The sequence below is a fragment of the Arachis ipaensis genome, chromosome B2 (genome assembly GCF_059453495.1).
Source record: "Arachis ipaensis isolate K30076 ecotype BB chromosome B2, ASM5945349v1, whole genome shotgun sequence".
NCBI lineage: Eukaryota > Viridiplantae > Streptophyta > Magnoliopsida > Fabales > Fabaceae > Arachis > Arachis ipaensis.
In genome coordinates, this window is record NC_142437.1 from 74627629 (window position 1) to 74637278 (window position 9650).

General features: G+C 29.9%; 1 pseudogene; it reads right to left on the reverse strand.

Moving 5' to 3' along the window:
* Window positions 1-2761: 2761 nt before the first annotated feature.
* LOC107627312 (pentatricopeptide repeat-containing protein At1g74600, chloroplastic pseudogene) lies at window positions 2762-5966 on the reverse strand (annotated as a pseudogene).
* Window positions 5967-9650: the final 3684 nt, after the last annotated feature.

Below are 9650 nucleotides of genomic sequence, written 5' to 3' on the forward strand. Positions count from 1 at the left end.
TTGGATGAAGACAACAAAAGTCCTCTTGAATTTTTTCCGGTTCTCCTCCCCTTCTACGCTCATATCCAGCACATTCCTTGTCAAAGTCGCCAAGGAAATATTTTTGAGACTGTCAAATATTTCCTTGTCTTCTGGATTCAGATTGTTGTAATCAACCTTATCATCAAAATAATTCCCTTCAATATTTTAGTAGCACAAATCAGTAAAAAAGGCTCAGTTTAATTTTTTGTAAACCAATGAACTGAAAATAAGCAGTAAGTGAAAAGTGTATTACCTCCATTAGTTATGCCGAGGGCAACTGCTACTTTCCGAGGAGTTATGTATATTCTGCCCTAGAGAGTTTTCAGACATCCTTTCTCTTCATCAAAGTGATCAATCAATTCTCTCAACAGGGCATGAGAGACATTCATTTCTGGGACATGTGCCAGGGCACCAAATCCCATTTCTTCCACTATATCTTTTTTTTCTTGAGTCATATCCATGTACACTGTTGCCATTGCCTTTGTTTGGCACATGCAATAATGAGTTTTCTACAAGTTATGAAACTGAATGTGAGGATATATTTATAATAGAAAATAGATATTATTCGAATGAAAGCGGATAAATATATTTAATGTGCTTACGTTATAGTGCGACTTCTCCTTCATTGTTGCCATTGTCTTGTTCTGTTTTGCTGTAAGAAAAAAGTTTGGTCAATACTTCACTTAATACGCCAATAAGCACAAACATGTATATCTTAATCAAGTCAATTAAAATACCACAAGCCACCGAACCGAAACTCATTCATGCACATAACCAAAATCACAAAGGTCACTGAACCGAAACTCATTCATGCACAGAACCAGTAAGAATGATCAACTTTTAATCAACAAGAATAGTATTCCTCCATGCAAAAGAAGTACTGAAGATAGTAACAATCAATTTCAAAACTCTAGTTAAACTATCCACACCAGTAAGAACAAGCACGTATATCTTAAAACCCTAGTTACACTATTCACTGAATTGAACGAAAATAACAACAAATTTCATTCCAAGCCCTAGTTATACTGTAAAAATGCATGCACAATAGTTCCATCTACTAAACGAAACAAATCAATCCAGTAAAACTAAAATGCAACTAGGAGAAACGTGACATTGCTTGATTTCAAATGAACAGTAGTTTTCTCATACCTTTTGTAGTCTTTGTTGCTGTTTTTGTTCGTTTCTGGTTGTTGCTTGCGAAATCTTCTTCCGTTTCCTTACTAGTAGTGATTTTCGCAGTGAATGTGATTGAAATTTGAGTGATGTTGAGAGAGATTCGAAAAAACGAAGTGGTTTCGTGTGTGTTGAAGAAGAATGAACGTTTTTTCATAATGAAGCGCGAATGAAGTAGTCGTTTCGTTTGTATGGGGCGTGTGGAAGTCACGTTTTTTTAATGAGATTGGAAGCGCGTTAATTGTTTTGGGTTTGAGCCAACTTGGTTAAATTGTTACATGGATGTGTAGTAGGCCCATATTTTATTATATTCGATTCAATTCTAGTTAAACCTTGATTAAATCATTGAATCTTTAATTTTATTAGCTTGATTTTTAGAATTTTGGTTAGGAGTATTAATTTAATAAATTTAGATAATTCTAGACTTGAGTAATTTTATTGATTGAAGCATATTTTTTATAGGTACAAATTCTTTTATTTTTTTAGATAGATTTGTAAATGGTAGTTTACTTTTGTTGTTTAGGATTGCAGAAATGATTATTGGGAATCATTTTTTTGAGAATTACAATCATACAAGTACTGGTGTGAGTACCTTTTAGGTATGTGGCTGAAAAATGCCTCGTATTTCATTAACCAAAAAAAATTTTTTTAGATAATTTTTAAAATTTAAAAAACTTTAAAATAAATCTTAAATTATTGATTAGATGTTGGTTCTATACAATGAATTGTAAATACTTTGTGCAAGGAATCTAATAAACAAAAAAGAAAAAGATAAATAAGTTCCTAATTTTTTGTTCTGCGGATATTTTTGTTTTTACGATTTGAAAATACTTTTAAATTCTTAATCTCTTTAAAAGTTGGACATATGAGTCGCTCTATTAATATGGCATATGGGTTTGTCAGACCCAACACTAACATCTGATGTGACTTCTGTTGTGCTGACTTAGCCGTTACTGATGCATCCGTGGAGGGAATGCCCATACATGCATTCAGAGCCTTGATAAAATACTAAACCTATATTCACAAAATGAGAATAAAAAAAATACCTCAAGATTCTCATTATGCACTCCATTATCCTAACCATAAGAGCCAATAGTATTGCCAGCTGTGTATAATTTACTGGATGGATCAGCTATGCTATTTAGCACGTTGGAACGTAAGAGAGAAACCAATGCGACTAGACCAATCGCAAGCTGTCGAGAAGAACCAAATAACCCATACACTAATAGGGAACGAATCCAGAGTCTTCCTTGCAAAGATAAAATAACATTAATAACAAAATATTACGTAGATCTTCACGATATAAGCATCAAGAACATGACACACAAATAATGCAAGCTACAAAAGTGATGAAAGAAAAAATAAAGCATTTTTTAAGATCAGTATGGTATGAACAACACTTGATTCGTAAGAATCAAACTCTAAGAGATACTTGGAAGACACGTTATATAATTATTTTGTCCACAGATGGTTTGATATAAAAAAAAAAAGAAAACTACTTTTGAATCTAAATAAAATGATATCAAAAAATTGAGTTCTGTTGATTTTGTCTAAGTTGAAAAGCTCATTTATAATTTTGTATCAATTTGCTCATTTTTTTCTTTCTCATTTGCTATTTTAGTTCTTTCAGTAAAGAAAATATTGCGAGTGGTGTGCATAGTTGATAGGTGACAACAAACATAAGAAGTTTGAAGTGAGTTGCAAAGCTACCAAGGTGGACTTATTTGTCCCGTTTTGAAAAGGTTCTCTTTACGTGTGCATCCGTAACGGCTAGGTCAGCACAACGGGAGCCACATCAGATTTTTTTGTTGGGTCTGACGGACTCATGAACGGAGGGACTCATATGTTCAACTTTTAAAGAGATCAGGGATTTAAAAGTATTTTTAAATCATCAGGACGAAAATATTTACGGGACAAAAAGTCAATGACTTCTTTATCCTTTTCTAGAGATACTGGAACAAAATTATGTCACTATTACACTTCACATGAGGCTCCAAACAGGCTCTTTCTTCATCCCAGTCCAATTCAACGAGCTCCTAATCTTGGCCACTTCTTCCCACTGTCCTACATCTGCGCAAATATTAGAGAGACAAACATAAGCTCCAGCATCACTTGATATGAACTCCATAAACTTTTTGGCTGCTACCTTTCCAAGCTCGAAATCACCATGGACTTTGCAAGCAGCAAGCAGAGTTTCCCATATTAAAGCATCAGCTTCAATAGGCATCTCATTTATGAAACTTTCAGCCTCTCGGACTCTGCCGGATCGGCCTCGCACATCGACAATACAAGCGTAATGTCGATGATCAGGTGTAATGCCGTAGTCTATGAGCATTGAATTAAGATAGAAGAAGGCTTCCTCAACCAGCCCACTATGGCTACAAGCTGATAAAATCCCAACAAATGTTACTGCATCAGGTTTTACTCCATCTTTTCTCATTAGTTCATAAGCTTCTAAGGCCTCTACGCCTTTACCATGATAAGCATAGCTCACAATCATGGATGTCCAACCTATTACATCTGGCTTCTCAGCATCATCAAACGCCTTTTGGATTCTAAAATACTTCCACATTTTGAATACATTGTCATTAGCGAACTTCCAATATAAACATCTGCTTGTAAACCCAATTTTTGGACGTAGGCATGCAATTGAGTTCCGATTTCTGATTGATACGAAATTGCAGCAGCTCCGAGAATGGATGAAATTACGGAAGAGTCCACTGATACATCAGCGAAGAGCATCTCACGGAATAACAAAAATGCCTTTTCAATTAGGCCCCTTTGGGCATATCCTGCAACCATCGAAGAGCATGCAAATGCATCCTTTTCGGGTAGCATATCAAACACTGTCCTTGCCAAATTCAAGCTTCCACACTTTGAATACATATTTACCAATGCTCCGCAAAAGGCTGAGTTTTTTCCTATTCCTAAACGAAAAGCATAGCCATGAATTTCTTTACCCATCTGCAAGGACTGAAGCGTGGAACAAGCAGATAGAGTTGGTATTAAGACCATATGATCGGGGAGAATTTTTTGATATATCATATCTCTAAACAGCTGAAGAGCTTGCTCTGCATATCCATGCTCTGCCAAACCAGCAATCATGGAGGTCCACGAGACATTGTCTTTTACCGGAACTTGCAGAAAAACCTTATAAGACTCCTCCAAATTGCCACACTTTGAGTATATTGTGAAAAGGGAAAAGCCGACCGAAGCTTCAGTCACGAACCCAGACCTTAAAGTGTAACTATGCATCTGTGTCACTAAAGTTAAGCAGCTAATAATACTTAACACACTACTAATACAATACTCATTAGGTTTCACTCCTTCTCTTAACATTACCCGGAATAACTCAACCACCCTCCTAGACTTTTGGTTCTGTGCAAAAGATGACAGGATGGCTGCCCAGGTGCCTTGATCCTTCTTATTTTCCATCTCATTGAAGGCTAATTCTGATAGTTCAACTTCTCCCATTTTTGCATACATGTTGATCAAAGCAGCCCCAACATTAAGGTACAAATAGAACCCTAATTTTAATATCAGGGAATGAATTTGGACTGCCAGATCAATCATCCCAGGTTTTGCACATGCAGAAAGCACACTCGTAAGGGTATAGCTATTTATCTCCTGCCCTATTTGCCTCATATCTTTGAAAAGCTTTAATGCAGAAAAAATATCATTGTCTTGCACAAACCCAGAAATTATTGCAGTCCAAGAAACCACATTATGGACTGACATGTGAGAATTCTCTAAAAGCTTAATCCATACACCTAAATTTGGCATAAAAATCAACAATAGCAGTCTTGAGAAAGATATCAGTTGCACAACATTTGACAACACAACCATGAACAACTTTACCCATCTGCATATCTCTAAGGATACAACATGCTGTTAAGACGCTTGGAAATGTATAACTATTTGGCATCAGATATGCTCGCAACATTTGGCGAAACAAATTCAAAGCAACGCAGCTTTCTCCAGTTTTAACTGCCCCAGAAATAATAGTATTCCAACATGCCACATTAGTGCATGAAAGATAATTAAAAAACCTAAGAGCCTCCTTAAAGCCATGGAATTTGGAAAACGTTTGTAACATTTGAGTCTGAACAAAACCACTGGAAAGGAACCCATTTTTCAAAACAAGTGAAAAAACTTGCTCACCAAATAAAGGACCTTGCAGAGCAACACAAGCCGAAAGAACGCTCCAATAGCTAAACTCATTAGGATTGGCACCAACCGAACGCATCCTACTAAACATCTCCCACGAATTCTCAAACATTGAATTTTGCCTATAACCAGATATCATGATGTTCCACGAAACATCATTTGGAATAGGAATTAAATCAAACAGCTTGCGGGCAACAACCATGTCAGCAGATTTGCAGTGAAAATCAAGCAAAGAATTCACAGCGAAGATATCAGACTGCAAATCACAAGTTTTAATCAAATGGGCATGCATGAATTTTGAGTTCCAAGTAGTGTGCTGACCTGAATTCTTGTTTAACATAACGAACAAATGGGCTTTCAATGAAACCGAGCGAAGTGGTGAATTGGCAAGCAAGTCGTGAGCTTGTTTTGTGATAGCTTTGAGTAAGTAGAGAATTCATAAGAATCATACGAGGGGCAGATAATGTTACCACCATTACCACTCTCATCTAGACAATTGAGTGTACTGAATGCATTATTTGATTTGCATTGAAAATTCGTGCTAATGTGCAGATGAAGAGGAATTGCAACAAAGCAAAATAGAAAGACTTGCATATTGTTCTGGTTTTCCAAAAGTTGCAAAGCTTTTTGAGATACTCAATGTTTGTTTAGAACTTTATATCAATTTCTTTTATGAAAAAATATATTTTTTTTAAAATAAGGTACTTTCAAGGCATTAGATTTGATGGTCCCAGAAGGTTGGGACTATTCAATGATCCCATAACAAAATATGTTTTTTAAGTATTTTTTATAACTACTAAATAGTCTATTTTTAATTTTAATTACAAATTAACTCCATATATTTTATTTAATCATAAAAATTATTTTTTATTTTATAAATTATTATTTTATTATCCATCTATCTGTTTATTAATAATAAAAAATTAAAACAATAACAAATTAGATCTTCTATTAATCGTAATAAATATTTTGCAATCTTAATCGATCATAATTTTATCATTAATCCGTTACATATGTATTGGATTGAAAAAATCGTGTTTATTAGAAAATCAATCGATTGGATACACAAATCAATCGATTGAAATTCAGGTTTTTCAAACTTCAATCGATTGGAATTGATACACAATCGATTGAATTTTGTAAGGCATGTGGGGTTTTTCTTATTCAATGGATTGGTCTCGTGATTATAAATTATTATTTTATTATTCATCTATCTTATCTTTAAAATTCTATCTTCAATTTTTAAGTTTTTATTTTGATTTAGATACTCTAATCTTATCTTTTCTTTAATATTAAGATTATAAATTGGTGAATAATCTATCAACAATTACTCAATCCTACCATTAGAATCGTTTATCAATCTGATTATCAATTTTTTCATTGTTTTTGTTCATTGTTTATCCATCTACTTAATATCCAATTTTTCTTTATTGTTTATCCATCTCTTTAATATCCAATATTTGTTCATCTAATTGATAATCACGGTTGGCGAAAATAGATTTTTTTACGGTAGTGTTTTGAAAATAGTCCATTGTTTTGATTACAAAATCCAGATTAGTCTCTAATTTTGCAATTCTTTATTTCGATTCTTTATTCATGCAATTGATTGTATAATAAAAAAATATTTTTTTTATCTTTTAATAATGGATTTTTTTTCTGAAATAAAATAAAAAAATTTATTATTTTCCAAAACCCAATTTTTCAATTTTAATTTTCCAAATACGAATTTTTTTATGTAGAGCAAGGCGAACTTCACTTCAAATTCTAAAAAAATAGCTAACTCAAATTATTAATCTTCACAATAGACAATGGCAACCATTATAGGAGTACACAAGAGTACACATGAATAAGTCTTATTTTTATTGGAAAAATAATTTTTTTTTAATTTATAATAAAAAAATTCTTGTTAAATACGGTTTATTCCCGTGTATAAAGAAAAAATTCTTGTTAAATACGGTTTATTCCCGTGTATCTATGTATTTCTCAAGTTGCTCTAAATAAAAAACCCCACATGCCATGAAAAAACCAATCGATTGAATAAAGAAACCTCATGCCGTGGAAAATTCAATCGATTGTGTATTAATTCCAATCGATTGAAGTTTAGGAAACCTGAATTTCAATCGATTGGTTTGTACATCAAATCGATTGAATTTTTAACAAACACGATTTTTCCAATCCAATATATATGTAACAAATCAATGATAAACTACGATCGATCAAGATTGCAAAATATTTATTACGATTAATGGAAGATCTAATTTGTTATTGTTTTAGTTTTTGATTATTAATAAAGATGATAGATGAATGATAAAATAATAATTTATAAAATAAAAAATAGATTTTATAATTAAATAATATATAAAAGATTAATTTGTAATTAAAATTAGATAAGGACTATTTAGCAGTTATAAAAAATACTTAAAAAACATGTTTTGTTATGAGACCATTTAATGGTCCAAAGTCCAAACGTTCTGAGATCATTGAATCCGATGCTTACTTTTAAATATTAAACATGTTTTTCGACAATCTAAAATACTTCAATTTTTTTTAAATTTAATACGAATACAATAATAAATATATACTTAATTTGTTTTTTACAATTTAATATTTAATAAAGAATTTTTATTTAAATATTTAAGTGCTCTAGGTCAAAACTAAAGTTTTAGGGCTTGTTTGGTTTTGTGTTGGGGAAGAGAGAAGCGCGTTTGAGTCCAAACATATTTTGAACACTTTATTTTTATGTTTGACAATTTTTTTTTATCCTTTCAAAGTAGAAGTGATTTCACCTCTGAAAGCAGTAAGCTAAAAGTTGTAGTTTCTCATTCACGTTGGCGGTGGCTTTGTTTATAGTCCTTCTTTTCATCAAGAACTTAAAGATTTGTTTCAATCGTTACTAAAGTAAATATTTTATTTTTTTTATTTTAGTACTCTCTTTTATATTTTAATTTTTATATTTTTTTATTTATATGATAAATATTTTTTATATTATTTTTTAGTGTTTTAATTTTTCATACATGTTATATTTTTAGAGTTTTTATCACTTCTTAGTTTATATGAGTTTTTTTTATCATTTATTATATTATTATATATATATATATATATTTTTTTTTTATGAAATCTTTTTTATTTTTATTGGCTTTGTTTATATAATTTTTTACTTATTTTTATTATATTTTTTTATTCATATGACAAATATTATTAATTTTTTAATTTTTTTTCAATTTCTCAAGTATTTTATTAATTTTATGATATTTTTATTATTTTTTATTCATATGAATTCTTTTTTTTCTTTTACTGCACTATATTTATGTTTTGTATGAAAGTTTTTTTGTCATTTGATTTTATTCATATGAATTTTATTTATTTTTTATTGTTTTTTTTGTTCATATAATGTATGTTGTTGGTTTTATAGAATTTTTATTGTTTTTTATTTGTATGAGTTTTTTTTTATTCTTTTTTGTATTTTATCTTCGTTTTGTATGATTTTTTTTTATTTGGCTCTGTAAAATTTGTAATTATAATTCTTGTATACTATGTTTATTATTAAAATTTTGTATGATATGAATTATTATCCTGGATAAAATAAATAAAAAATTAATCATAAATAACAATAAAATCATAAATAATAAAAATTTATAGTTTAAAATAATAATAAATTAAATAATACTAAAAAAATTAAAGAACATTTTTTTGTTTGACATTATAAAATTTATAGTATTTTCATTCATATTTTTATTGTATTTATTTTATTTATATGATATATATTTTTTATATTATTTTTTTTAGTATTATGATTTTTCATGTATATTATTATTTTTTGGAGTTCTTATTGTTTTTTAGTTCATATGAAACTTTTTTTTCATTTAGTATACTATTCTTTATGTTTATTTTTTAGGAAGTCTTTTTTACTTTTATTTGGCTTTGTTTATTTTAATTTTTTGCTTTTTTTTATCATTGACCTTTTTTATATTATTTTTTTAGTGTTCTGATTTCTTAGGTATATTATTAATTTTTTATGATATTCTTATTATTTCTTGTTTATATGAATTCTATTTTTTCTCTCTTTTACTGCATTATGTTTATATTTTATATGAAATTTATTTTATTTTTCTTATTTTATATAGTTCATATGAATTTTTTTACCTTTTATTGTATTTCTTTTATTCATATGATATATGTTGTTGCTTTTATAAAATTTTTATTAGTTTTTTGTTTACATGAGTTCTCTTTTTCTATTCTTTACTATACTTTATTTTTGTTTTGGTTAAAATTTTTTATTTTTTATTCGG